The 27,789-nt window shown below is 42.5% G+C and overlaps 1 protein-coding gene across 1 annotated transcript in view; it reads left to right on the top strand.

Moving 5' to 3' along the window:
- The window catches only part of LOC142486927 (cadherin-19-like), a 252,368-nt gene that overhangs the window by 109,803 nt on the left and 114,776 nt on the right, over positions 1-27,789 (top strand). The gene's annotated exons all lie outside the window — the stretch shown is intronic.

Here is a 27,789-nt window from a genome sequence, read left to right as displayed (position 1 = left end):
TTTTTGCATCAGTAGTACACACGGTTTACAGTCATATACTGATAAGACCATATTTGTAATTGCTTACATAAAGTAATATCATGATTTTTCTGCACTGTGCTTTTACAGGAAGTTAAAAAATTGAAAAACTAAATACATGATACATACTGTATCACTGACAATCTACAATAAGTACTATATCTGTAAATGGTTATGTTAAACAACCAAAAAGAGATCTAAAATCAGGTTAACATCTCTGTGATAGACCAGAGGCGAAATTGAGATACAATCTCGTTCTGGTTTCTGCTTGCCTAGGATCTTATTACATTTAATTTCCCTTCTTCTTTCTCTCTTCCCCTGCTGATGCCACTACCATGTAGTTGCAGGGGAAGGGTGGAGCAACTTATTAGTAAAGACAATCAAATGGGAAGGATTAAAGAGTGGGAAACAAAAAGAGAGGCAGAGAGAGACAAGAAATAATTATTATGATTTAATACATGATTTATAAATATTTATTTGACTGGTTTGATTACTATACTAAACAGAAACAAGGCACCCACCATCTGACTTGTCTCAATCACCCAGTTTAGTCCAGACTAGTTTCTTCATTTGTTTTTTTTTTGCTTTTTAACTGGAATTAGGTAATATTTAGGTTCTATTTTCCTTTATCACCACCCTCTGACCTATCTCGTGTCTATCTGTAAATCAGGCAATCAGTTCCAGTGGGGAAGAACAAAACTGAACTAATAAAAATGAACTCACCATCATCTGTGGTTATGGTTAAAAAAAAAGAAGCAATATTCAATTTAAAAAAAGTCAGACCCACCTTCAGTCCTACTCTCTCAAAATAAAACCTAGCTATAACAGTCAATCAGTTCCAGTTGCATTCAAGTTAACACCAAAATCTGTTGACTTACAGTAAATAATAATATTTTTTTTATTTGGTAATGCATAGAGAATGAGTTATGAGAATGGGAGCATCATTTCTATTTCTATTCACCAGTATATGACCAGTATACACCAGTCAGCTAGATCCAGTTATTTTTTAATACCCTTATCTGTGGTACAGTATGTATTGTAATTCTTAATAGATATGTAGGTACCCTATATGACTCGTCTCTACTTTTTTTAACTAGTATACTCTATACAGTGGCGGCCGACCTGAGTCTAAAACGGCTAGATACTCGGCTCTCAGATAATCCCGGTTAGGTGCGTTTTTTTTTTGCCCGGAGTGAATTGCGTTATTTTAGCGCTCGTGATATTAGTATTTTATTCTCGCTGTCTGCAATACTGCAATGCCGTGTAAAAACTCAGGGGGGAGTTTGCGAGCTGTTGTCTTGGAAGTCTAATACCTTCGCGGTTCAACATACGTCAGTACACAGTCTGTGTGTGCACGCGCAGTAATTGTAAATTTGCATATTTCAAGTATACATGCATTTGCAGTGCTGTACTGTACAGTATGTCTCATTTGAAAGTTGTTGAAATGCATAGGCGTGTACAGTACTGTAACAGTGTCACATTTCGGCATAGACAGCTCAGGATAATTTGCAACTTCTTATCTCCTCTCCCACACCATTCCTTTGAACGTGTGTCTGGTTTCAATCACATTCCTGCTTGACAGCAGGTGATGACTGCGCATGCGCCTGTAACTTCGCCCACCACTGCTTGCTTGATTGAGTGACCAAAAAAAAAACATTTTTTTTATTCTAATTTTTTTTTTCTCCACAAGCCTGCAAAAACCATCTTGATACTGTATTACGATATTCAATCTGTGCTGTAGCTTTTGACTGCGACCCTGTGCGTTTGACTGCACATGGTTTTTACGTACTGTATTTGGGGGTGTAGGGATCATATTATTATGATGAACTGCCTTTTGAAATTAAAGTACAGTATGTCATTATCTTTGAATTTCATGCAGCTTTATCCTGTAGCCCCCTCCCCCACGAACACACACAAGGCTCGCTCATAGCCGAGCTAAAAAGCCTCACTGCGCCTGCGTGTAATCCTCTTTGAGATGGGAGCTATCTGATTACTGCACATGACTCACCCAACCCCCCCCCCTCCACAGAGTCATTAATTTTCTGAAGCTTGACATTGTGTTCTTAATCCGTCCATAGCCGAGCTAAAAAGCCTCACTGCACCTGCGTGTAATCCTCTTTGAGATGGGAGCTATCTGATTACAGCGCATGACTCACCCAACCCCCCCCCCTCCACAGAGTCATTAATTTTTTGAAGCTTGACATTGTGTTCTTAATCTGTCCATAGCTGAGCTAAAAAGCCTCACTGCGCCTGCGTGTAATCCTCTTTGAGATGGGAGCTATCTGGTTACTGCGCATGACTCACCCAACCCCCCCCCCCAACCCTTTGAGGCTTTGTTTACGGTAACGCTTTGGAAAATCCCTTCTCGAATTTGAAATGTAAATCTGATTTGCACAGCATTGTGAGAATTGAGAGTTAAAAAAAACCATTGTCAATGATTATGATTAGCAGGAATGTAAATAAATATTTATTTTACCAGGAACAAAAAAAATAAATATAAAACGCTTGCCATTGTGTTTTTAATCAGTCCCTAGCAGAGCATCACCTCTCTATGCGCCTGTGTGTACTGTAATCCTCTTTCGGATGGGAGCTAGTTGATTAATACGCATGCGCCTATAACTTCACCCACCAGTGCTTGCTTGAGTGAGTGCCCAAAAAAAAAAATTGAGAGTTAAATAAAACATTAACTGATTCATTTTGTTTTGTCATTCATTCTTTTTCTTTGGTGTACTGTAGGTGTGGGGAGGGGGGGGTTGTTGTCAATGATTATGATTAGCAGGAATGTAAATAAATATTTATTTTATTTTATCAGGAACCAAAAAATACAAATATAAAAATAATCATGAATAATACATAATGCCGTCTTTATTAAGTTCTTTTGGCAGATTGAAATTGGATAAACATTTAGAAAACATTTACAAAACATGGATAAACATGAATAATGCACATTTATAATAATATTATTTAATAATATATAATTTATAATATATATAGATATATATATATATATATATATACAGTATAGTAATATATTTTTTTCCGTTTTTATCTTCTTCCTCATTCTGTGTACAGTACAGTAGTTCATTGAGAGAGGAGAGGTTTTGTGAACATTATTACTGCTGTTTATATACAGTACTGTACACTTGACTGCACAAACAGATTAGAATGCACACAACCCCCCCCCCCAGGCCATCCCTTTTTCCTGAAAAGACAAGAAAACAAAAAATGAGCGCAGTTATGTGCGTGCTGTATTATGGCATTGTGTGATGTGTAGAACTAGATAGCTGGTGCTGCTTTCTCTGGAAATAAAAAAAATGAGCAGTTAGGTGCATACTGTATTATGGCATTGTGTACTGTATAGCTACTCCACATTGGACTATAGTAGGCAGTTACTGTAGTACTGTCAAACTAGTCTAAACTGGAACTACTGTATACTCTGACTACTGTTAAATACTATGTAACCAGATGGCTGGTTCTGCTCTCTCTGGAAAGAAAAAAATTGAGCAGTTACTGTACTGTAGGTGCATACTGTATTATGGCATTATGGCATTGTGTATGCAGTTAGTATTGTCAAACTAGTCTATACTGTAACTACTGTATACTATGACTATTAGGAAAGAAAAAAATCTGTGCCATACTTACCTGTATCATACTGTACTTACAATACTACAGTACAGTACTGCTTTCCTGATGTTTGCCCATTACGCGCGATCACAATGGGCAACACAGTCGCAATATGGTCTATATATTTATTGCAGCATTCCACGGTGAGTACATCGTTCCAAAAACTCATTATGCCTTTCGCCAACTCATCCTTTTTGGAGGGTTTCACCACTTTCCGGCTATGGTCCTTCAGCTGATGCCAGACCATTTCGATCGGATTGAAATCTGGCGATCTGTCATTGGAAAAAAAGGACAATTAGTTTAAGAGATACAGTACACAGTAAAAACAGTGGGGAAAAAATGAGACACGGTTACCGCACTTACTCCGCTGGCGTCTTCACCCAGTTGATACTGCGCTCAAGGATATGCGCTGTTGACGCGGTGTGCTTCATATCGTTGTCCTGGTAGAAACGGTGACCATCCGGGAACTCACGTGTGATGTATTCCACTATCTCAGGCACAATTTTGTCTTGGAAGAAAGCTTTATTCATGATTCCTATAACAGGAAAAGATAAGTGCTCAAAAAACTGCACACTAGTACAGACCAGTGCATACAGTAGGTTACACTAGTACAGTACAGTGCATAAGGCTACATTATATTTGATATATTTTACCTTCAAAGATGACAATGCATCCTGGTCCATGCCTAGAGATGGCACCCCACACATGCAGCTTCACGGGGTGTTTTGGCCGCGGCTTCATAGATATGCGACATTTTTTGGGGAATGGAAAGGTTGCAAATCTCTCCAGCGAAAAAGTAGACTCGTCAGTGAAGATGCAATACTGGAAAGTTTCCCCACTGTCGATCCATGCCTGGGCCTGGACCACTCTTTTGATTTTGTTTGCGTCCCTTATCATGGGGTACACTCTGTAATGACAAGGAATAAATAATTTTAGCGGTACAGTACAGTTTCCTAAACAACACTTTTACCTCCTGTACTTTCCAAAACTAACCTCACACGTCCATATTTTCATCCAATGCTGCATCTCATCTTCTTTATGCTGGTCTCAGATACAGTGAGATTGTGATTTTCCTGCAAAGTGTATTTGACCCTTAATGCAGTCTTCTCATCATTCTCCTCACTTATTTTTTCCACCAGAAGAGTTGTCTCCCTACAATGTAAAGAAAAACAATCCGGTAAGTTACAGTGCAGTAGGCCACAAGCACAGCATTACAGTATTACAGCACAGTTCTACAGTATCAATATGCATCAATATAAAAAATATATACTGTATACAGTACTGTTGTAATATAAATATAAATTGAAATAACCAAAATATTGGAGACAGTAGATCAACAGTACACAATATATTGTTCTATTATTATGCAGCCATATAAAAAAAAAAAACTGTTGTAATATAAATATAAATCTAAAAAATATATATACTGTTGTAATATAAATATAAAAAATATATATACTGTTGTAATATAAATATAAAAAATATATATACTGTTGTAATATAAATATAAAAAATATATACTGTTGTAATATATATATAAATATTAAAAATATATATACTTGTTAAAGCTGTGAATAACAACACAAGTCTGAGGATATGTTTTGCAGAATGACAGATAAGTTTATTTGCATTGTGCGGTGCACACGCAGAGGAGGGTTTCAAAATAAAACTCTCCCAAAGACCTGGTGGCATACAGGCATTATTTATACACAAAATATTAAACCCACGCCCCCTATAGAAAAGTTGCGTGTCGTCACTACGTAAGCTTAAAAGGTAAACAAACTTATGCACACGAACACATCGAGTTAAAGCATTATTATTATGGGATGCATAAATGAAATGACTCAGCTAATATTCCTTATACAAGCCGGTGACTTTTACTCTACATACAGAACACATTGCCCCCCCCCTCGGACAGTGCCTATCTGTCTCGTATTTTCATAACATTGGCTCTTAGCCCTCATTCTCAAGGTTTTGTCAGTTAGCTGCTTGGTTTATTCTCACTTGAAAGTTGAAAGCAAAAAACCTCATTCAAAAATGTCCATCGCATAACCCATTCACTCAGACAAAACCTAAGATGGATGCTGACTTAAAATGGTTGCATAGATCCCAGTGCTGTTACAGTATGTCAGACCCCCCCTTACGTCATATTCTCACTTTGTCATACTGTTGTAATATAAATCTAAAAAATATATATACTGTTGTAATATAAATCTAAAAAATATATATACTGTTGTAATATAAATCTAAAAAATATATACTGTTGTAATATAAATATAAATATAAAAAATAATATACTGTCTTAATATAAATATAAAAAATATATATACTGTTGTAATATAAATATAAAAAATATATATACTGTTGTAATATAAATATAAAAAATATATATACTGTTGTAATATAAATATAAAAAATATATATACTGTTGTAATATAAATATAAAAAATATATATACTGTTGTAATATAAATATAAAATATATATATACTGTTGTAATATAAATATAAAAAATATATATACTGTTGTAATATAAATATAAAAAATATATATACTGTTGTAATATAAATATAAAAAATATATATACTGTTGTAATATAAATAAAAATATACAAAATATATATACTGTTGTAATATAAATCTACCGAAATAACAAATATATTAGATACAGTATTGTAGATCTACAGTACAATATTTTATATAAAAAAATATTTTAAGTTGTATAAATATACTTACGCGTTAGTTACCCTTGGTGCCCTTTTGCATTCTCTGTTTTTTCCATGTGCATGATAGAACACGGTGGTTGCTGGCACAACGAGGCCAGAAGTAGCTAACCAGCATTGGATAGCAGCAGTTCGGTGTCCGCTCGTGTACATCTCCTTAATTCGCATGCTGAGATCCTTTGAAATCTTTTTAACAGGCATTGCTGTGAGTAGAAAGAAATACAAACACAAGAATGTATATTCGATGTTTAGTCGATGTGTATTCACTGTGCAGTGAATCCACAAAATGGATGGTGTATTTATACGGTAATGACTCACATTAGAGTACGCCCACTTTCAACACCTGTACCTCGCCGCAATGCATAAAAGGTTACACACTTTGCATAGCCCACCACTCGATGATCTTTATCTGAACTTGCCCTTGTCCAGATACTGCATTGTGCCATCTGCTTCCATGGATCAACCCCGATTCTACGGACGCAGGAAGCCACTCGCCTCTGCCGTGCCTGTCACACAGAAAAAGCAAAAGGCGGCAGCCGTTTCCACCCCAAGGCCAAAGCGACAGGCTAAGGCCAATAAAGAAAACCTTCTGCTGACCCCAAAGGCTAAGGGTTTTAATAGACATCAGCCTTATTATGTCAAGAAGAAATACGGTGATGTACACTCAACGCAAAACAAATGGCAGCCAACCCATCGAACCTGCAGACCACTTCCTCCCATATGCTTCGACGACTCTGCCGCCGCTGTCCTGTCTTCTCCACTCCTTGTACTCGATGCTGCCGCCGCCCTCCCGGAAACCCACAGGCCATCTTCTCCAGTTCTATTCGATGACGCTACCGCTGGTGCCTCTGAAATCCATGTATCCATCAATAAACGAGAGGTATTAACCCTTAAAATCAACTAACCCTACAAACTGCTGCCACTTAGGTCCACGGCTCCACAATTGCCGCCTGGAAATTGTATAGGAAAGAGTGACCTAGGCGCAAATAAACAGGGAAAGAGAAAAAAAGAGAAAAAGAAGAAACATCATAGGGCAGTATATCTATACAGTTCAGATGATTAATTGGTAAGATATGCACTTACACTTAGTATAGTAAGTAACAGCTTTTAATCCACTCAGGGATTCGGGAACTCTGCTTTCAGGACTTGTATGTTTCTGCCTGTGATCTTTATTTCTTCAGGATCGTTGATTACACGGTGTCCCAACAGCAATCGTGGTGTATCTGTGTTACAGATTGTTCCTGACAGATAGATCTCATAAAGAGAATAGGTAGGGGATAAAAAGGAAAAACAGGGATAGTGTAAAACCTTTTAAAAATATGTAACTAAAATAACAAAATAGATATCTAACTCATATTCCGTGAGTTAAATGTAAGCAGTTGAGAGTGGTAGCGAGTCTCTCACACTCGGTGATGGGAGAACGCCGGTTACCAGCACAGTTCACTCGGGCTGTCACTTCTGCATCACGTGGCCCGGCTCTCGCGAGATTTCGTCTCAGAGATACACTGCTTTGGCTCCGTGGTGGGGAATCACTCTCTCTGCGTGTCTCTCACTGCTCCAAAAACGCCTGCCCTTGTGACAGAAACCAGGGGATGGTAATAAATTCCATATGAAGGGCTCCCAGGATACTGAATAGTTTTTATCCTGTTTAGGCTGAAAAGTGCAGCCTCAGAATGCATGCACTCCATCCCACAGTTTGGCAAGTGCTGGAACTGAGGGATGACGGATCCAGACCAGAGTTTCTCTGCTGCCTGATTTCTGTCACCTGTCCTGCTAGTTAGAAATCAGGTATTCAAGGCTGATTTCCTGGTTCCACTTCCCTCTCCCCAAGAGCCTGGAGGCAGAAAGGCTGCTGGAAGCAGAGAGGGGAAACGCCTCTCCCCAAACAGGTTAAATCATTCTTTTCCTTTTTTTCTAAAACTGCAAAGTTCCTTATTTTGTTGTTGGAAGTGGATAAGCCGCTCCAATCCCAGTCAGGGAAAACCTTAGTTAAGTTATTGCTCAGGTGAGCAGGGTTTTGTTTGCTTATGTATTATTTTATATTCCTTGTGGCAGTCTCAGTGAGTGCCTGGGACTGAATAAACCTGGCAGTAGCCTGTTTAAAGGAACAGCACATCACACCTCGTCATTTAACCTACCCTAAAAGACCATGTTCTAACAGTCCCCGTCAGACGGCGGAGCCCCAGGAGTAAGCTGTTTGTCACATATGGTGGAGAATGCGGGCATAACAGTAAAATGTCTGCGGGTAAAAGAACTTTAAAAAAAAAAAAAGTTTTTTTTCCCAAACAAGATGGAAGACGTCGTGAGTGTGTTGGTACGCTATGTCGCTGCCCAGAAAGATACGAATTCAGCCCTGCTAGAGGCGAATGCAGCCCAGCAAAAAGCGAATGCAACCCAGCAACAGCTGCTAATAGCCCAGCAAGAGATTAATGCAAACCAGCAACAGACGAAAGCAAACCAGCAAGAGACAAACCACTTGCTGAGAGAGGAGCAACAACTGTTCGCCCAGGGCTTACAGCAGGAACTCGAGGTCCTGAGAGAGGCTATCATTAAGACGCCACTGGCAGAGGTAGGCCCAGTCCCGAAAATGACCAGGGCAAGCCACTACTTCAGAAGATGGGGCCCTAGGATGATGTTGAAACCCATCTTCTCACTTTTGAACGCACGGCACAGAGAGAGGGATGGCCAGAAGCTTAGTGGGCCAATCTAATCGCACCCTTCTTAAGCGGCGAACCCCAGAAGGCTTACTTTGATCTAGAGCCAGCCGAAGCTAATGTCTATACAAAATTGAAGTGCGAGATCATCGCCCGCCTCGGTGTAACCACGGCTGTTCGCGCCAAAAAGTTCCACGCATGGTCCTTCACGTTGGATAAAGCCACCCGATCCCAGATGTATGACCTCATCCACCTCGCTCGGAAGTGGCTACAACACGAGATCAACTCAGCAAGCCACATCGTGGAACGGTTGGTCATGGACCAGTTCTTGAGGAAACTTCCCTCTGCCCTATGCCATTGGGTCAGTCAGAGTGACCCCCACAATGCAGATGAGCTGGTGGCCCTCGTAGAAAGGTACAATGCAGCAGAAGAGCACCTGCAACCCACAGTCATGGAGCATCCCCACTACCCCAGGTTTCAGGACTCTTCCAGAGACGGTAAAAGGGTACCAGGGTTAAGGGGGGCTGAAGAGCGACGACCACCTACACACAGCACCAGCAACAGTGGCTCGCATACTAAGGGCAACAGCCAACATGGAGAGCCAAAAAAGGGCTCTAAGTGCGACACAGACTATGTACTTAAATGTCTAAATTGTTATGAGAGGGGCCACACCGCGAAAGTTTGCCCACTAAATACAGAACCAATGCAATGCAACAGCGTTGAACCATATTCGTTGTATTCTCAATGTATGGGCCGTAGCCCAGAGGACCCCTTGAATAACCATCTCTGGGCATTTGTAAAGGTAAATGGTAAGAGGGTTCAGGCACTACTTGACTCTGGGAGTATGGTTACACTAGTGTCCGAATACCTGTTCCTTATTGGAAAAAAACAGGTAAACAGTTCACATAGAGTGGCAATTTGTTGTATACATGGCGATAATTACGAATATTCCACTGTTGATGTTCTTATTGAAACAGAGTTTGGTTCTTTAGATTTCAAAGTGGGTATAGTACCCAAACTGGCAAATTTTGTCCTCCTATCAGAATAGCGCCCAGAGTTCAATAGCGGACCATAAAGAAGTAACAGAAGAAAAAATCTTTTCCCTTTTTCAGAAATGGAGGTTGACGAGGGCACAAATAAAAAGGGGAAAGAGGAAGAGTGCTGTAAAATCCCCATTCCCATGGCCACCTTGGTAGGGAATACCCCAAATCAAGATGTTGAACAGGCTCTTACCACCCCAGAACAGGATAAGACCTTCGCTGACCTAGAGGTCAGTCCTGGGAGTTTTAAGAGGGCCCAGTGGGAAGACCCCACATTAGTGGAAGCAAAGGGGAATTTACGGGACCGGAATAGTACTCCGGGCCAACCAGATAGGTCACTTGCTTACCCCTACTTCGAGGTAGAGAATTACCTAGTATATCGGGTTGATAAAAGGAAATCCATTATAACTAAACAATTGTTGGTACCACGGACATTCCGTAATGTAGTATTACACCTCGCACATAGTCACCCATTGGGGGGACACCTAGGGGTGGAAAAGACAAAAGAAAAGGTTCTCCAAAGCTTCTATTGGCCTGGGGTTCTGGCAGAAATTACAAATTATTGCTCCTCATGCACAGAATGTCAGATCACCGCCCCGTTCAAAGCGTATCGTAGCCCATTGGTACCCCTTCCCATAATAGATGTACCATTTGACCGGATTGCTATGGATCTAGTAGGACCCCTAATAAAGTCTGCTAGGGGACATCAGCATATGTAATCAGCGTAGCGTATGTAATATTAGATTATGCCACCCGAGATCCGGAGGCAATTCCCCTACGTAGCACCTCTGCTAAAAATATAGCAAAAGAGTTAATAGTCCTGTTTACCTGGGTCAGAATTCCTAAAGAGATCTTAACTGACCAGGGAACACCATTTATGTCCCAAGTAACAAAAGAGTTATGTAAACTCCTAAAAATCAAGCATCTCAGAACCTTACTCTATCATCCACAAACAGATGTTTAGTGGAACGATTCAATAAAACCTTAAAAAGCATGTTACGCCGGGCGGTCGATAAGGATGGGAAAAACTGGGATTGTTTGTTACCCTACCTGTTATTTTCCATTAGGGAGGTTCCCAAATCAACCACAGGCTTCTCCCCGTTTGAACTATTGTATGGCCGACACCCAATGGGCTTACTTGATATAGCCAAAGAAACTTGGGAACACGAGGTTACCCCATACAGAAGTGTAATAGAACATGTTGCCCAGATGCAGGACCGCATAGCTGCAGTCCTACCTACAGTATAGTGAGGGAACACATGGAAAAAGCTCAAGAGGCACAGAGGAATATGTATAATAAGGGTGCTAGGGTCAGAATTTCTTTTCCAGGCTATAGGGTGCTAGCTCTGGAACCCACCGTAGAGAGTAAATTCCTTGCTAAGTGGCATGGGCCATATGAGGTCTTGGAAAGAGTGGGTGAAGTAAATTACAAGGTGAGACAGCCAGGTAGGAGGAAACCCGAGCAAATTTACCATGTAAACCTACTTAAGCCCTGGAAAGATAGAGAGGTCTTGTTAACCCTAGTACCCCCAGGTCCGTCAGAGGATCGAGAAACTGACCCAGAGGTTAGCATAGCTGAAACCCTGTCCGTTCATCAGAAACGAGAGGTCCAGAATTTAGTGAGAAGGAACAAAGAAGTCTTCTCTACACAGAAAGGTAAGAACTAGCGTAATTGAACATGACCTAGTCTCTGAACTGGGGGTCCGAGTTAACCTTAAACCGTACCGAATCCCAGAGGCCAAAAGAGAGGTTATTAGTTTAGAGGTTAAAAAAATGCTAAAACTAGGGGTAATTGAGGAATCCCAAAGTGGGTGGAACAGCCCTATAGTTTTAGTCCCAAATCCAGACGGTACAACAAGGTTTTTGTAAGGAATCGGGGGCCACGTCCCTTGTGGTGTGACCCCTCCTTACCCACTACCAGTACTGCAGCGGCTGCTGCCCCTGCCCCCCGTCGCCACCCATGCCGCCGCCCAGTGCATACCTTGAACTCTGCCGTCGCCATCTTGGATTCTGGCACTGGTGTTACAGACTCTCAGCTGTGCTCCACTACTTCCTGGTCTCTCAGCCACTCACGAGCAGCTCCTCGACACGCCTCCACCATGCCCCTCGTCCGGATTGGTCACTGTCGCTTTAAATATCCTGCTTTGGCTTCACTTCCTTGCCGAGCATAGATCCTTATGGGATGTTACCTGTGTTTCTGCCACAAGCCCTGTTCTCTCGTTACGTATCTCTGTTTTTGTTCCAGTTCGTTGTACTCGTCCAGTGTCCTCCAGGCCTGCTGCTGCTACGCTGGGTTCCTGAGTTCCTGGTTCTTAGAGACCTGCTTCTTTTGCGCTGTAACACGGGGTTGCTAGTGCTGCCTGGCGGTGTGCCTATTGCGGTCAGTCTTCCCTCTCCTAGACCGGCGCCATGGGTCATGGACGCCACTCGCGTAAACCTCGTTCCCGACCTGCAGCGATTGCGCTGACGCAAAAGGACCAGCTTGATTTCCTGTTGCCGACTCCCTGCTTGAACTACGACTACCCGGATATCTCCTACCCCGACTCTGGCTTGTCCAACAACTATGCTGTTATCTCCAGTCCTGAACCCGGCCTGTTTGACTATGAACTGCGCACTCCGGACCCGTCTGCACGGTCTAAGGTCGGTGATTTCATAACCCAGCCTCAGCCCTGCGGTCCGGTCCCGGTTTGTGGCGAGCACAACCGTGACAGTATGCTCGGCGCCACAAAACCGGACTGCGCCATGGCTGGGGTTGGTAAATGTGTAACTAAACCTATGTCCCAGGCTGCGGACCAGTCCCTGTTTGAAGAACAGTATTTGTTTGAAAAACTGCCTCCGCCTAATCTTGCTTGTATGTACGAAGGGTTAACCCCTGCAGAAAGACTGACTCGTAAAGAAATACTGACTAAATCTCAGGAATGTAGAGAGTTAAAGAAGATGTTTCAAGCCCAGTACTCCCAACTGCTCCTTCTTAGGTCCACTCCGGGACTGGAAACTGGGTATTTTGGGGTACTGGTTCAGGCCATAGACACCACCCTTAAATTATTCCTGGAATTTGACAGGAAAATAAGTGAGCGTGAACCTCTACTTGCTGCCTACGCACAGACTATTCACAAACCCTTTTCTGTCAGTCCTGTTGTTAAACCTGTGGGGGTACCTCCCTCCCCAAAAAATGTCCAAACCACCCCACTATCACTGCCCCCTAAGGTAGAAGCTGCCATGATTTTTAGCCCCGATTGCACCTCCCATTGCTTAAATCCCAAAGATATGTCTGCGTTAACCCCTGCCAGTCAGGTCTGTGAGGTTCCCGTGGAGTATACTTGTATTTCAAAAGCTACAGTCCTAGTATCTGAGAATCTACCCTCACTTTCTAACTCAGAATCCCTAACTCCTGTCCTTGAGGTTTTTTCTGCTTTAACCCCTGATAGGCAGCTCTGCGTGCTCCCCATGTCAGAGAAGGGACCCCGTCTGCTTCAACGTTCTAAGTTAGAATCCCTCAGCTCTGTTCCCGAGCTCATTCCTATATTAACCCCTGCAGGTCAGCCCTATGAGCCTCCTTTGGTAATCCCCTGTTCGCCAGCTAAAGCCACATCCTTTGCTCCAGAGGAAGAACTCCTTGTATCCTCAATTTCAGAGGCAAATCTCCCTCTTTTTGACTCTCAGGTACTATCTGCATTGATCCCTGTAAATCCTTGCTGCCCCAAGGCTAATGCATCCTTTCTAGCATCAGAGAATGAATCCCCAAGTCTGACAGCAGAGGTTGCACTGAATGACTCCCCTAAGCTTGCTGAGTCCTTGAATTTTCTTTACTACAATCCCCCTGCTTCAGCTCAAGTTTCCGTTGCCATGTCCCTTGAAACTTCTGCTAAAATACCGGTTCCAGTTAAAGGTATTCAGGAACCGGGTTTTTCCCTAAGCCTGTACACAGAATCCCCACTCCAGGTATTTCGCTGACCCAGTCTGTCACTCAGAATGCTGAGATCCCTGCTTCAGCACATAGTTCCCTTGTCATGGAATCTGTAGTCTTTTCTGATTTCCCAGACACTCCTTCCCAAGCAACCCCCACAGAGATCAGCGTATCTGTTGTCACCCCCTTAGTACAGTCAGAAACCAACCTGCCTACATTACAAATTCAGGTGTATAAATCTGAGCTATTTTGTCTTCCTTCCCTTGCTAAACCTCAGTCCTATAGCACTGTGTCTAAATGTGCTCCAGCAACCGTTGGATTATTCAGGGCTAAGATTAAAACTCCTGTGTTTAAGGGTACATTCTCACACATATCCTGCAAACCTAGAACTTCCGTGATTAGTCCTAAGTCACTTTCCACAGTATCTGATTTTCTTATTAGTGTAACCCAGACACCCACATCACTGGCTAGCAGTTCCGTTATCAGAATTTTTGCACTAGTAAACATACCTATTTCTGATTTTGTCATGACAAGTACCCCAGTTAGGGCCCTTGCAGTTTTTGATAAAACTATTTTTCCTACTAAGGTTTCTGCTATTAAGAGTTTCCCCGGTTCCAACTTACCGCTTATTGACCCTCTAACTTCCCCAGTACCCATCACTGATTCCCAGGCGTCAGCTTCAGACGCTAATTCTCTTCCTATCAGTGTCCCTGCAGTGCCAGATGTCCCTGTTACAGATTCTGAGCCTCCAGCTCCAGACACTAGCTTCCCTCCCTCCACTGCCCCTGCACTGCCTGATTGTCAAGTTCCAGATATTAAAGCTCCAGTGCCTATTCCTACACCCACTCCTATAACAATTACGAAGCCCTTGGAGTTCGTTGCAGCACGTAATCCGCCTCATGCGGTTGTTCAAATCTCTGCAAGGCCCTGTATACCTTCCCCGGACTCTGGTGCCATATCCGAAGTAACCCTTGCCGCGCTCCAAATTCCCGGTGTGGGAGGCCAGTTTCTTTTCACGGACCATTCGGTGGCTCCTGAAGTACCTCAGTATGACTTTAACTATGGGGTTTCTCTCCCTGTTGTCTCTGGCTTGGACTCTGGGAAGTGGAGATCACAGACTATACTGTCTCTCTATGAGCGTTCTACAATATTTGGGAGCTCCACTACTGATTGCTTCTCTGCCTCAGCGAACCCATTGTTATCCCTCACGGAACCTTCTGTTGAGCCTGTGTCCTCTGTGATGGAAATACTCAGTTCACACCTCAAGATTTCGGTCCCTAAGCCTGGTTTACTGTTCACCTTGTCATCTACTATACCCATACCTGGAAATGCACCCACCCACCCTATACCCTCACTGACCACTACCTGGAAAACCTCTGGAGGAGAAGACCCTCTCAAATTCCCACGTGCTGATGTCAGCAACGACTTTGTCTGTCCGGAGGGTCACCCTGATAAACTCTTTCAACTATTGGTGCCTCTTGTCTTGAACTTTGGTACCATTACTAGAGACTGGGCTCCCAGCGGGGGTCCTTCTGCTGTTTCTGCTCCAGAACCCCCTGGTTCTTCACAGCCTTGGATTTCCAAGCCATTTTGCGTGGCGAGCCACGTACCAATAATTTCTCTACCACCACTTTCCTATCCTAAGTTTGTACTCGCCAATGAACTGCTGGTTTACGCATGCCCTGCTCGCCTAAAACAATTTAGGAATAACTCCATGTCTCCAAGACCAATGAGTGCCCACGAGTCTCTGGACCACAACTTTACTCTCCATCCTAGACAATTCCGGAACAATTCCAGGTCCCCCAACTCTAGGAGTGGTTATGATCGCCCTGAGGTCGATCCTGAAGGGGGGGTACTGTAAGGAATCGGGGGCCACGTCCCTTGTGGTGTGACCCCTCCTTACCCACTACCAGTACTGCAGCGGCTGCTGCCCCTGCCCCCCTTCGCCACCCATGCCGCCGCCCAGTGCATACCTTGAACTCTGCCGTCGCCATCTTGGAATCTGGCACTGGTGTTACAGACTCTCAGCTGTGCTCCACTACTTCCTGGTCTCTCAGCCACTCACGAGCAGCTCCTCGACACGCCTCCACCATGCCCCTCGTCCGGATTGGTCACTGTCGCTTTAAATATCCTGCTTTGGCTTCACTTCCTTGCCGAGCATAGATCCTTATGGGATGTTACCTGTGTTTCTGCCACAAGCCCTGTTCTCTCGTTACGTATCTCTGTTTTTGTTCCAGTTCGTTGTACTTGTCCAGTGTCCTCCAGGCCTGCTGCTGCTACGCTGGGTTCCTGAGTTCCTGGTTCTTAGAGACCTGCTTCTTTTGTGCTGTAACACGGGGTTACTAGTGCTGCCTGGCGGTGTGCCTATTGTGGTCAGTCTTCCCTCTCCTAGACCGGCGCCATGGGTCATGGACGCCACTCGCGTAAACCTCGTTCCCGACCTGCAGCGATTGCGCTGACGCAAAAGGACCAGCTTGATTTCCTGTTGCCGACTCCCTGCTTGAACTACGACTACCCGGATATCTCCTACCCCGACTCTGGCTTGTCCAACAACTATGCTGTTATCTCCAGTCCTGAACCCGGCCTGTTTGACTATGAACTGCGCACTCCGGACCCGTCTGCACGGTCTAAGGTCGGTGATTTCATAACCCAGCCTCAGCCCTGCGGTCCGGTCCCGGTTTGTGGCGAGCACAACCGTGACAGTTTTGCAATGACTACTGTAAACTAAACGCTGTGTCAAAATTTGATACTTATCCTATGCCCAGGGTTGATGAACTGGTAGAGAGACTGGGCAAAGCCCGATATCTCCCGACCCTAGACCTAACAAAAGGGTACTGGCAGCTTGCCCTCACAGAAAGGGCAAAAGTAAAGACAGCCTTCTCAACCCCAGACGGCCTCTTTCAGTATAGGGTTCTACCTTATGGCTTACATGATAGCTCCCGCCACATTCCAAAGAATGATGGATAAAATTTTAAAACCACATGCTCGGTATGCTGCCGCCTACCTGGATAATGTGGTAATCCATATTGAAGACTGGCAATCCCACCTTCCAAAGGTCCAAGCTGTGCTTGACGCAGTTCAGTCTGCTGGACTAACTGCTAACCCCGCTAAATGCACTATTGGTCTGGAGGAGGCCAAGTATCTGGGGCATTCTATTGGCAGAGGTTTACTCAAACCCCAAACAATCAAAGTAGAGGCGATACAAAATTGGCCAAGGCCAGTTACAAAAAAACAAGTAAGGACCTTTTTGGGATTAATTGGCTACTATAGAAGGTTTATTCCCAATTTTGCAACTAAGTCAACCCCACTAACCGACCTCACAAAAGCAAGAAGGCCGCTAATGGTAAAGTGGTCCCCCGAAACCGAACAGGCCTTTAGAAGCCTGAAAGAAGCTCTCTGTGCCCAACCAGTGTTGGTCACACCTGACTTCTCTAAAGAGTTTTTAGTCCAAACCGATGCATCTGAGGTAGGGCTGGGGGCTGTACTCTCCCAAGAGTCTCAAGGTGAGGAGCACCCCATCCTTTATTTAAGTAGGAAACTAAATCCCCAGGAGAAAAATTACTCCATAGTCGAGAAAGAGTGTCTCGCAATAAAGTGGGCTGTGGAGACGCTCAAATACTATCTGTTGGGGAGAAAATTCCGGTTGGTCACAGATCATGCACCCCTCACCTGGATGTGTCAAAACAGAGAGAAGAATGCTAGAGTAACCAGGTGGTTCCTAAGCCTACAACCCTTTAAATTTTCTGTGGAACACAGGTCAGGGCACAAACATGGCAATGCTGACGGGTTGTTAAGGATGCACTCCCTAATATCCATGGTCGCTCATCCCTCGAGGTCTGAGCTGGAGGGGAGGATATGTGACAGAAACCAGGGGATGGTAATAAATTCCATATACAGGGCTCCCAGGACACTGAATAGTTTCTATCCTGTTTAGGCTGAAAAGTGCAGCCTCAGAATGCATGCACTCCATCCCACAGTTTGGAAGTGCTGGAACTGAGGGATGACGGATCCAGATCAGAATTTCTCTGCTGCCTGATTTCTGTCACCTGTCCTGCTAGTTAGAAATCAGGTATTTAAGGCTGATTTCCTGGTTCCTCTTAGTAAGTAAGTAATTAGCATTAGTAAGACCACACCTTGAAAATGGAGTACAATTTTGGGCACCAATCCTAAGAAAAGACATAATGGAACTAGAGAGAGTGCAGAGAAGACAAAAGGTGGCACTGAGTGCTCATTTGCATGTCATTTCCCAGAATCCCTTGCTGCAGTGGAAGCGCTGTATGCTGGGTGACAATGGGGAAAGACAGGGTTGCAGACCTGTCTAAGACATGCAAATGAGCATACAGTAATATTTACAGTTGCTCTATGCTTTACTGTGGAGGGTTTTTGTCACTTTTTTTACCCACCATAACCTTAATGACAGTGGTGTATATATATATATATATATATTGTGACATAGTCCAAAGATGTTAGGCAGCTTTCTGCCCCATTTTAGAGCAGAAAGTGCAGGAATAGTTACAAATGATCCGTTCCACAGCTTCCCATTACCTCAGGCAGCTGGATGGAAAATCCAGACCACAGATTACAATGGCTCTAGTTCTCCCTCACCTGCTCTTCTAATCACATGCACAGGTATTTAGAGCAGAGAGGTTTTGCATTTCACTCTCTCTCCTTGGAGCCTGGGGGCTGGGGGTGTCGCTACTCTCCTGCATCCAGTATCGAGGTTGACGGCCTCTCCACGTATGACAGTACCAGAGGATTTGCCTGGACACCACGAACAGATAAGACAAAACAAATGATTACTGCTGTTGCTAAAAGACTGTGCTGTATCTAAGTGACCCTAAATGAGAGAGCATTGTTTTAAGCTGGGGAACCAGTTTAGTTGGCCAGCAGCTGTTAGAGAGACTGATTCTGATGTGTAGTTAGATCCCTGAAAGGGATAGGATTTGCTTATATGATTTTGGTTTTATTTCTTGAAATAACAGTGTGGGAAATATTGTAACACTGAAATGTGTGAACTGCTGAATGAAAGTATCTGAGTACCTCTAACCTACACATGTTAAAGCTGCAGTACCTTACTTGGATGAAAATAAAGCAGGCAGAAGCCTGAGTTAAGCAGCATAATACTTTGCATGATCCTGTTTGTTGTATAATTAACCCTAGAAGACTGTGTCGGGAAGAACCCAGACAGACGTCAGCACTACAAAAGAGGGGCGTTTGTCACATATGGTGGAGAATGCGGGTCGACACTAAAAAGTCTGTGGGTTTGCAAATAAATGCGGGGGTTTAAAATGGCCGCCGAGCTGAACTAAAGTACAGATGCTATGAGTGAAGTCTGTCCCACTGTGTATATCAGTTGTGCTTCTAGCATACACAGAGAATGTGCGAAGTGTGGATGCAATAGCACCCTGAACCCAAACAAAAAACCAAAATGTTTTGCTGAAAAAAAAAATTGCATCTAGCAAGTGCTGTTTGTAAAGCTAATGCATTTTGCTGAAGTGAGTGAATTTGCAGCTAGCAAGTGCTGTATGCAAGTTGCTGAAGTGAGTGAAATTGCAGCTAGCAAATTGTTCCTGCCGGGTTTCTAAAATGGCCGACGTGAAATGTTTGTTTTGTAATGTACATAATCATGAAAAACAGTGTCCCTTCAGGCCATACGATGATGATGATGATGATGACGACTCGTATGTGGCCCCTGGAGGAGAGCCGTACCCACAGATGAATTTAGTATGCTGGGCCTGTCATAAAGTAGGTCACATGGAAGATGTGTGCCCCAAAATTTTCAAAGACAAACAGCTGCAAAAGCAAGCAACGCCCTATGTGTGCAAGCAAGATGTGGAAGCTGATACCAGTGAGCGTGTGCCCAGTACCACTGATATCTCTGGAGCTAATAAAGCAAAAAGAAAGAAGAAGAAAAAGAAAACTGTCCCTCAAGTCACAGGGGAAGTGACCGAGCCACTTGAACCTGCGCTGTCAGGACATGCGTCAGAAAGGCGCCGAGATGTGCTGCAGACCGGAGTGACCGGCAGAATTGTCACGGGAACAGTGGCAAAGGAAAAGGAGGAGCAAAGGGAAGCTGAATCCTTGAACCAGGATAAAGAGGCTTTGGTTTCTGCACTCCAAGCTGCCCGCCATAATTATGAAGTCCTGTGGCAGGATTTGGTGAAGGAGCGAGAATGTTGGAAGAAGGAGCAAGAATCTAACAATAAGGTGCGAGAAGCGAACGCCGAGTTACAGAGGTGTATACTTCCAGCTTTACAAGAGCACGAGGCTTTGAAGAAAACAGAGTCTCTCTTACGGAGTGAGCTGGAAGAGGTGACGACTAGTCTGGAAAAGGCCAACACCGTAATTGTCACCATGGATGAAAAAAAGATTAAGTCTGACAAATTGATTGCTATCCTAAAACAGAAATACGGGAAGGCTCTACAAGAGGTTCATGCGCTCAGCACAGAGGTGCAACACTTGCGCCTGGAGGGCCACGGTCTGAACACAGAGCTGGGAATGTTGAAGCAAACCCATGAGATTGCCCTAAGTGAGTTAGAGACTGTAAAGCAAGAAAATGTGACTCTGAAATTGGAAAATTCAGATTTGACTGACCAAGCAGAAAAAATAAAGAAACAGTTGACTCAGGAAAAATTAGAAGTGCAGGAAGCACTGATGCACACTCAGAGCCAGCACCAGGAAGAAATGGACGCTCTGAGAACAGAATTGCGAGATGTATGCACAAAACAGAATTCTCTCGTGGAGGAACTTAACATTTTGAAAAAGGAGAAAAGCATTAGAATAATTCAGAAGCACTGCAAAGCTCTTATCCAAGGAAGAAGGGAAAGAGAAAATTATCAGCGTAAACGCGCCGCAACTATCATCCTACAGGCTGCCTACAGAGGGATGAAAATTCGTGTGTTCAATCACCGGAATAAAGCAGCCTGTGTTCTTCAATCATTCTACCGTGCCCGCATGGTACGAAACAGGTTCCTCATTATGAAAGGAGCAACTATAAAAATCCAGTCTCTGACTAGGATGACACAGAACAGGATTCGCTATCAAACCCTGAGAAATGCGTCACTGGTTATCCAGCGGTACTTCCGCCTGAATAAATGTAGACCTCAGGAAAGAGAGGTCCAAGACTACATGCCTGCCGGCTGCAAAGGTAAAATGCCACAGGGTACAGCCAGAGTTAGTGAGAGCCCCATCAAGGTGAAGGTGCTCCAGGTAATCAGTGCTTCATCTTCTAAATACCATATAATTGCCCCAAAGGAAAAATCCCAAATCTCTGTGAGTGATGGTCATGAGAAAATACATGGCAGTAAGAAGTACCATAAAGGTTCAAAGGTCGCAAATCAAAAGCGACGAAGGTCAACGCTGGCCTTGAATTTTTCCAGATCTCGCCACTCTGGGCCACAATATAAAGACAAAGACTATCCGGGCCCAGAGTTCCGTCAGAAGCTAAAGAAACAGTCCAGTCATTTGCAGTTTGCAGCGGCCTATGAAATAAAGTCAGGAAATGTAATGGACTGGAAGTCAAAGAAAAAAAAAACAAAAAATGTGTTTGGGGAATTGACCGATATTTTTTTTGTTATTACACGTGTGGACTATGTCACGGACACTTAACTATGCAAATAAGCTATTGTAGTTAAGGTATATTAGGCCTCTAGAATAAGCATTTTGTCAAGGGTACAGTGTTATATTGGTTCTCTGTGTTGAAAATGTAGCTAAACTACAAATTAATATACAGGGTTGATGGCCCTTTCAGTTGGTAAATTATATAATGAAGTTCATATTCGTGTCATGTGAATACTTAATGTTGTACTGAGGAGTTAGCTCAAGTATTTCAGGTAGGACGCTCACCCCAGTGAGGTCCATGGCCGCTCACCCCAGTAGGTGTGAGCTGGGGAGGGGGATATGTGACATAGTCCAAAGATGTTAGGCAGCTTTCTGCCCCATTTTAGAGCAGAAAGTGCAGGAATAGTTACAAATGATCCGTTCCACAGCTTCCCATTACCTCAGGCAGCTGGATGGAAAATCCAGACCACAGATTACAATGGCTCTAGTTCTCCCTCACCTGCTCTTCTAATCACATGCACAAGTATTTAGAGCAGAGAGGTTTTGCATTTCACTCTCTCTCCTTGGAGCCTGGGGGCTGGGGGTGTCGCTACTCTCCTGCATCCAGTATCGAGGTTGACGGCCTCTCCACGTATGACAGTACCAGAGGATTTGCCTGGACACCACGAACAGATAAGACAAAACAAATGATTACTGCTGTTGCTAAAAGACTGTGCTGTATCTAAGTGACCCTAAATGAGAGAGCATTGTTTTAAGCTGGGGAACCAGTTTAGTTGGCCAGCAGCTGTTAGAGAGACTGATTCTGATGTGTAGTTAGATCCCTGAAAGGGATAGGATTTGCTTATATGATTTTGGTTTTATTTCTTGAAATAACAGTGTGGGAAATATTGTAACACTGAAATGTGTGAACTGCTGAATGAAAGTATCTGAGTACCTCTAACCTACACATGTTAAAGCTGCAGTACCTTACTTGGATGAAAATAAAGCAGGCAGAAGCCTGAGTTAAGCAGCATAATACTTTGCATGATCCTGTTTGTTGTATAATTAACCCTAGAAGACTGTGTCGGGAAGAACCCAGACAGACGTCAGCACTACAAAAGAGGGGCGTTTGTCACAATATATATATATATATATATATATATATATATATAATCAAAAAATAAATAGATGATACCGTTCTGTGGCTAACGAAATGCTTTTATTTGTGCGAGCTTTCGAGATACACTGATCTCTTCTTCCGGCGATGTTACAATGAATGAAGCAAGGATTACTTAAAAACAGTGTCTCTTGGAATGTTATCTGTGCTGGTCCTTCCCCCGGTGTGGATGTGTTTTATGGCTAGAGGTGTCAAAGGGTAACTGAAAGCAAGTGAAGAAAGAGTGTGTATGTGTATGTGTATCAGTGTGAATCAGTGATCAGTGTATCTCGAAAGCTCGCACAAATAAAAGCATTTCGTTAGCCACAGAACGGTATCATCTATTTATTTTTTGATTATTGAAGCTCGGCTAACACGGTACTGATACCTCTACATATATATATATATATATATATATATATATATATATATATATATATATATATAACGTTTATATAACCTTTAAAAGTTATAAGTACAGTATATATAACTTTATACTGATTGCAATGTGCACGGTATGGCCTATAGTGTTTTTTCATCTAATGAGGGCACACATGTAAGCATCTCACTTATATTATTTAGCTAAGTACTTTTCACCCTTATGTGTTACTCCACTGCAAATAAGAAACTAATTTATGTTCTGATGTTCCAGTTAGTGAAAATTCCCTATGAATGTAATCATTGTCACCATTAATCTACAGGTTGAGTTTTCTACTACTGTATAGTAGTTTGTCTCTTAAATCAGCTTTAAGTGATTACCCATGATAATCATTTAAAGTTAATGTAATCAGACAGATAGATAAGATGTACTGATTTTATAAAATACTTTTTGGCAAGAGTTGCACTAGGGTGGGTGGTTAGGCCTCTAAGGTGGAAAGTGGGAGGTGTCAACCCCTTCATTACCTTAGCGGCACCTTAAAATTACCCCCTTCACCGAACCCCTCAACCTCCAATTAACCAGGTACTCTGGTTTAAATCCCTCATTACCTTAGTGCCGCTAAGGTAATCAAGCTGCTTTTTAAAAAATTTAATAACACAGTATTGAAGCAGTGGCTCTCTGGAGATGAGCCACATTCATTTTAGCCTCGAGGACTCCCTGCTTCCTGATTTACAGGCCTCTGCACGGGGTGCAGGTATCTCCTGCATTGTTTAAATGTCCCTATCACGTAATGTGGGAGATTTAAACATGGCAGAGATAGCGGCACCCCATTTAGGGAAGCAGGGTTCCCTGTGGCTAAAGGTAATGTGGTTCAGCTCTGGAGACCCCCTGCTATAATACTGTGTTATTAAAATAAAAGCCGCGCATGGATAAAGACTGATTCTATCTACTCTCAATGCACGTCTCTTCCAGACTGATGCGGTCTGGTAGGATTCACTCAGCGGGAATCCCATTCAGAAGCAAGGACCCCCAATATGTTAATCCTGATTGGCCATGATACTGCCAAGCACTGTGCCATGACATAATAGAGGAAAGGGAATATGGCATGCCACAGAGGGTCCCAGGAAAGAGGGCTCCCGTCTGTCAGCGTATTAGCTCATGGATCTGCACTAATATTACTCATCAGTCTGTATGTCTTATTTGGTTTTTAAATTGTTGTCAAATCTATGCTATGTATTTTTTCATTTCCTTGAGCAGACTCTTGAACACGGTGTGTTTCCTCCCGGAGGATACTTTGTATCAGGTTGAGATGGACACATTGTCCCAACCTGCTTCCGGCACTCGTTCCCAGTACAAATCCACACACTTTGTTACATGCAGTCACTCTTTTATAAAGCACCTACACAGGTGTGAAACATGTCCTACGACTTACCTGCACCTATATATGTTTGCTCACAGATCCCAATAAATTGTTTTTTATTATCGGATTTTCACGTCCAACTTTTTCTCACTTTTGCTGTGCACCACCATTCTTTGAATTCTTCATCTGTATGGAAGTGGCAGTTCTTCAGCAGGCCAAAGGTATCGGGTCACATGATAAAGATCCACTAGGTACAGTAGGTGCCTCTTGAAATTATATTAATACCGATGATATTCTGAATCAACAGTGGGGCTTGGTCTAACATCTATATAGAGCAACTAAGTTAATGTACTTCCATTTGAGTGTTGAGTGTGGGAATTAATGGAAGAACCATATTCATGTATGTCTGATATAAAATACAGTGCAACGTTGTCTATTAATGAACAATTGGTTAACTGAGGAAGAAGTTCATAAGCGACTTGAAAAAAATAAAGTAAATAAGGCACCTGGCCCCGATGGCATACATTGTATTGTATTGTATTGTATGTCTTTATTTATATAGCGCCATTAATGTACATAGCGCTTCACAGCAGTAATACATGTGGTAATCGAATAAATAACAGATAATATAAATAACAGATCATGGGAATAAGGGCTTTAGACATTAAGGAAGAGGAGTCCCTGCTCTGAGGAGCTTACAGTCTAATTGGTAGGTAGGGAGAACGTACAGAGACAGTAGGAGGGAGTTCTGGTAAGTGCATCTGCAGGGGGCCAAGCTTTAAGTGCCATGTGTTCAGAATATTCACAGTGCTATTCATATGCTTCTTTAAGCAAGTGTGTCTTAAGGTGGGTCTTAAAGGTGGATAGAGAGGGTGTTAGTCGGGTACTGAGGGGAAGGGCATTCCAGAGGTGAGGGGCAGTCAATGAAAAAGGTTTAAGGCGGGAGAGGGCTTTAGATACAAAGGGGGTAGAAAGAAGACATCCTTGAGAAGAACGCAAGAGTCTGGATGGTGCATAACGAGAAATTAGGGCTGAGATGTAAGGAGGGGCAGAAGAGTGTAAAGCTTTAAAAGTGAATAAAAGCATTAAATCCAAGAGTTCTCAAGGAGTTAAGCTCAGTTATAGCCAAACCATTATATTTAATATTCAAGGACTCCATTTCCACAGGCTCAGTACCACAAGATTGGCGTAAAGCAGATGTGGTGCCTATATTTAAAAAGGGAGCAAGATCACAACCGGGAAATTACAGACCTGTAAGCCTGACTTCAATAGTAGGGAATCTACTTGAAGGTTTAATATGGGATAACATTCAGGAAATCTTAATGGAAAACAAAATTATTAGTAATAGTCAGCATGGATTTATGAAGGATAGATCTTGCCAAACTAACCTTATTTATTTCTTTGATGAGGTAAGTAGGAATTTAGACCAGGGTAATGCAGTTGATGTGGTCTACTTAGATTTTGCAAAGGCTTTTGATACGATTTCACACAAGAGGTTGGTGTACAAAATAAAGAAAGTTGGACTCAGTAATAATATATGCACCTGGATTGAATACTGGTTAAAGGACAAACAACAGAGGGTTGTCATAAATGGAACTTTTTGAGGTTGGGCTAAAGTCGTGAGTGGAGTAGGGATCGGTACTGGGACCCCTGCTTTTTAACTTGGTTATTAATGACCTTGAGGTTGGGATCGAGAGCAAAGTCTCCATCTTTGCTGATGATACTAAATTGTGATAGGTAATAGAATCAGAGCAGGATGTTATTTCTCTTCAGAAGGACTTGGAGAGACTGGAAACGTGGGCAGGTAAATGGCAGATGAGGTTTAATACAGATAAATGTAAGGTTATGCATTTGGGATACAAGAGTAAAAAGGTGACTTACAAATTAAATGGAGATATATTGGGGGAATCCTTGATGGAGAAGGATTTAGGAGTGCTTGTAGACAGCAGGCTTAGCAATAGTGCCCAATGTCATGCAGTAGCTGCAAAGGCAAACAGGATCTTATCTTGCATCAAACGGCAATGGATGAAAGGGAAGTAAATATAATTATGCCCCTTTACAAAGCATTAGTAAGACCACACCTTGAAAATGGAGTACAATTTTGGGCACCAATCCTAAGAAAAGACATAATGGAACTAGAGAGAGTGCAGAGAAGAGCCACCAAATTAATAAAGGGGATGGACATTCTAACTTATGAGGAGAGGCTAGCTAAATTAGATTTATTTACATTAGAAAAGAGGCGTCTAAGAGGGGATATGATAACTATATACAAATATATTCAGGGACAATACAATGAGCTTTCAAAAGAACTATTCATCCCACGGGCAGTACAAAGGACTCGGGGCCATCCCCTAAGGTTGGAGGAAAGGAAATTTCACCAGCAACAAAGAAAAGGGTTCTTTACAGAAATGGCAGTTAAAATGTGGAGTTCATTACCCATGGAGACTGTGATGGCAGATACAATAGATTTGTTCAAAAAAAAGGTTGGACATCTTTTTAGATGGGAAAAGTACAGGGATATACCAAATAAGTATACATGGGAAGGATGTTGATCCAGGGATTAATCCGATTGCCAATTCTTGGAGTCAGGAAGGAATTATTTTTTCCCCTTAATGGGGTTTTTTGTTTGCCTTCCTCTGGATCAATAAGTATAGATATAGGATAAAGTATCTGTTTTCTAAATTTAGCATAGGTTGAACTTGATGGACGGAAGTCTTTTTTCAACCTCATCTACTATGTAACTATGTAACTATGTAACTATGTATGAGCGGTCCCTGTGCTTGGGGACACGAATAAATGACAGTTGTACTACAAAAGTTCTTTGCGCCCATTATTCTACAATCGTGCTAAATCATCGCCCCTGAGTAACGTAAGCCATGCCAAGTAGCCATACATAACACACTGATGTAATCTCCCTAGAATCTAGGAAGGGAGGGTTAAAAAAAGGATAGATAGATATATAGAGAATGAAAATATAAATTAATATCAAACTGTGCTATAAATCTAATGAATAATTAAATTCCTAAAAATTAAATTGTGTTCCAAAATACAATGTGATAGTATTATAAATATTACAAGAAGCTATCCCCCCAAAAATTGGAAAAAACTAAAAAGTCAGAGTTTAAGGTAGTATTAGTATTCTGTTCCTAGTAAAAAAAAAAAAAGGTGTGTACTGTATTGTGTCTCCCCCAATGTTTCTGCCTATTAAGATCATACTCGCACTCATTTTCAGTAATGTTTAATTTATTTTCTCTAGCTGTTATCAATAGCTTTACTAAATCCAAGAAACATTGTGTGGCAGAACGGCTTTAGGCAAGGTCAGACAAAAGTCCACATATGCAGTTTAAGGGTAAACCAAATGTTTAGTGGTTTTATTTCTCCACAACACAAA

The sequence above is a fragment of the Ascaphus truei genome, chromosome 2, assembly GCF_040206685.1.
Source record: "Ascaphus truei isolate aAscTru1 chromosome 2, aAscTru1.hap1, whole genome shotgun sequence".
In the NCBI taxonomy this organism is placed as follows: Eukaryota; Metazoa; Chordata; class Amphibia; order Anura; family Ascaphidae; genus Ascaphus; species Ascaphus truei.
The sequence above is the reverse complement of the archived record's forward strand: the minus strand, read 5'-3'. Positions and strand labels throughout refer to the sequence as shown.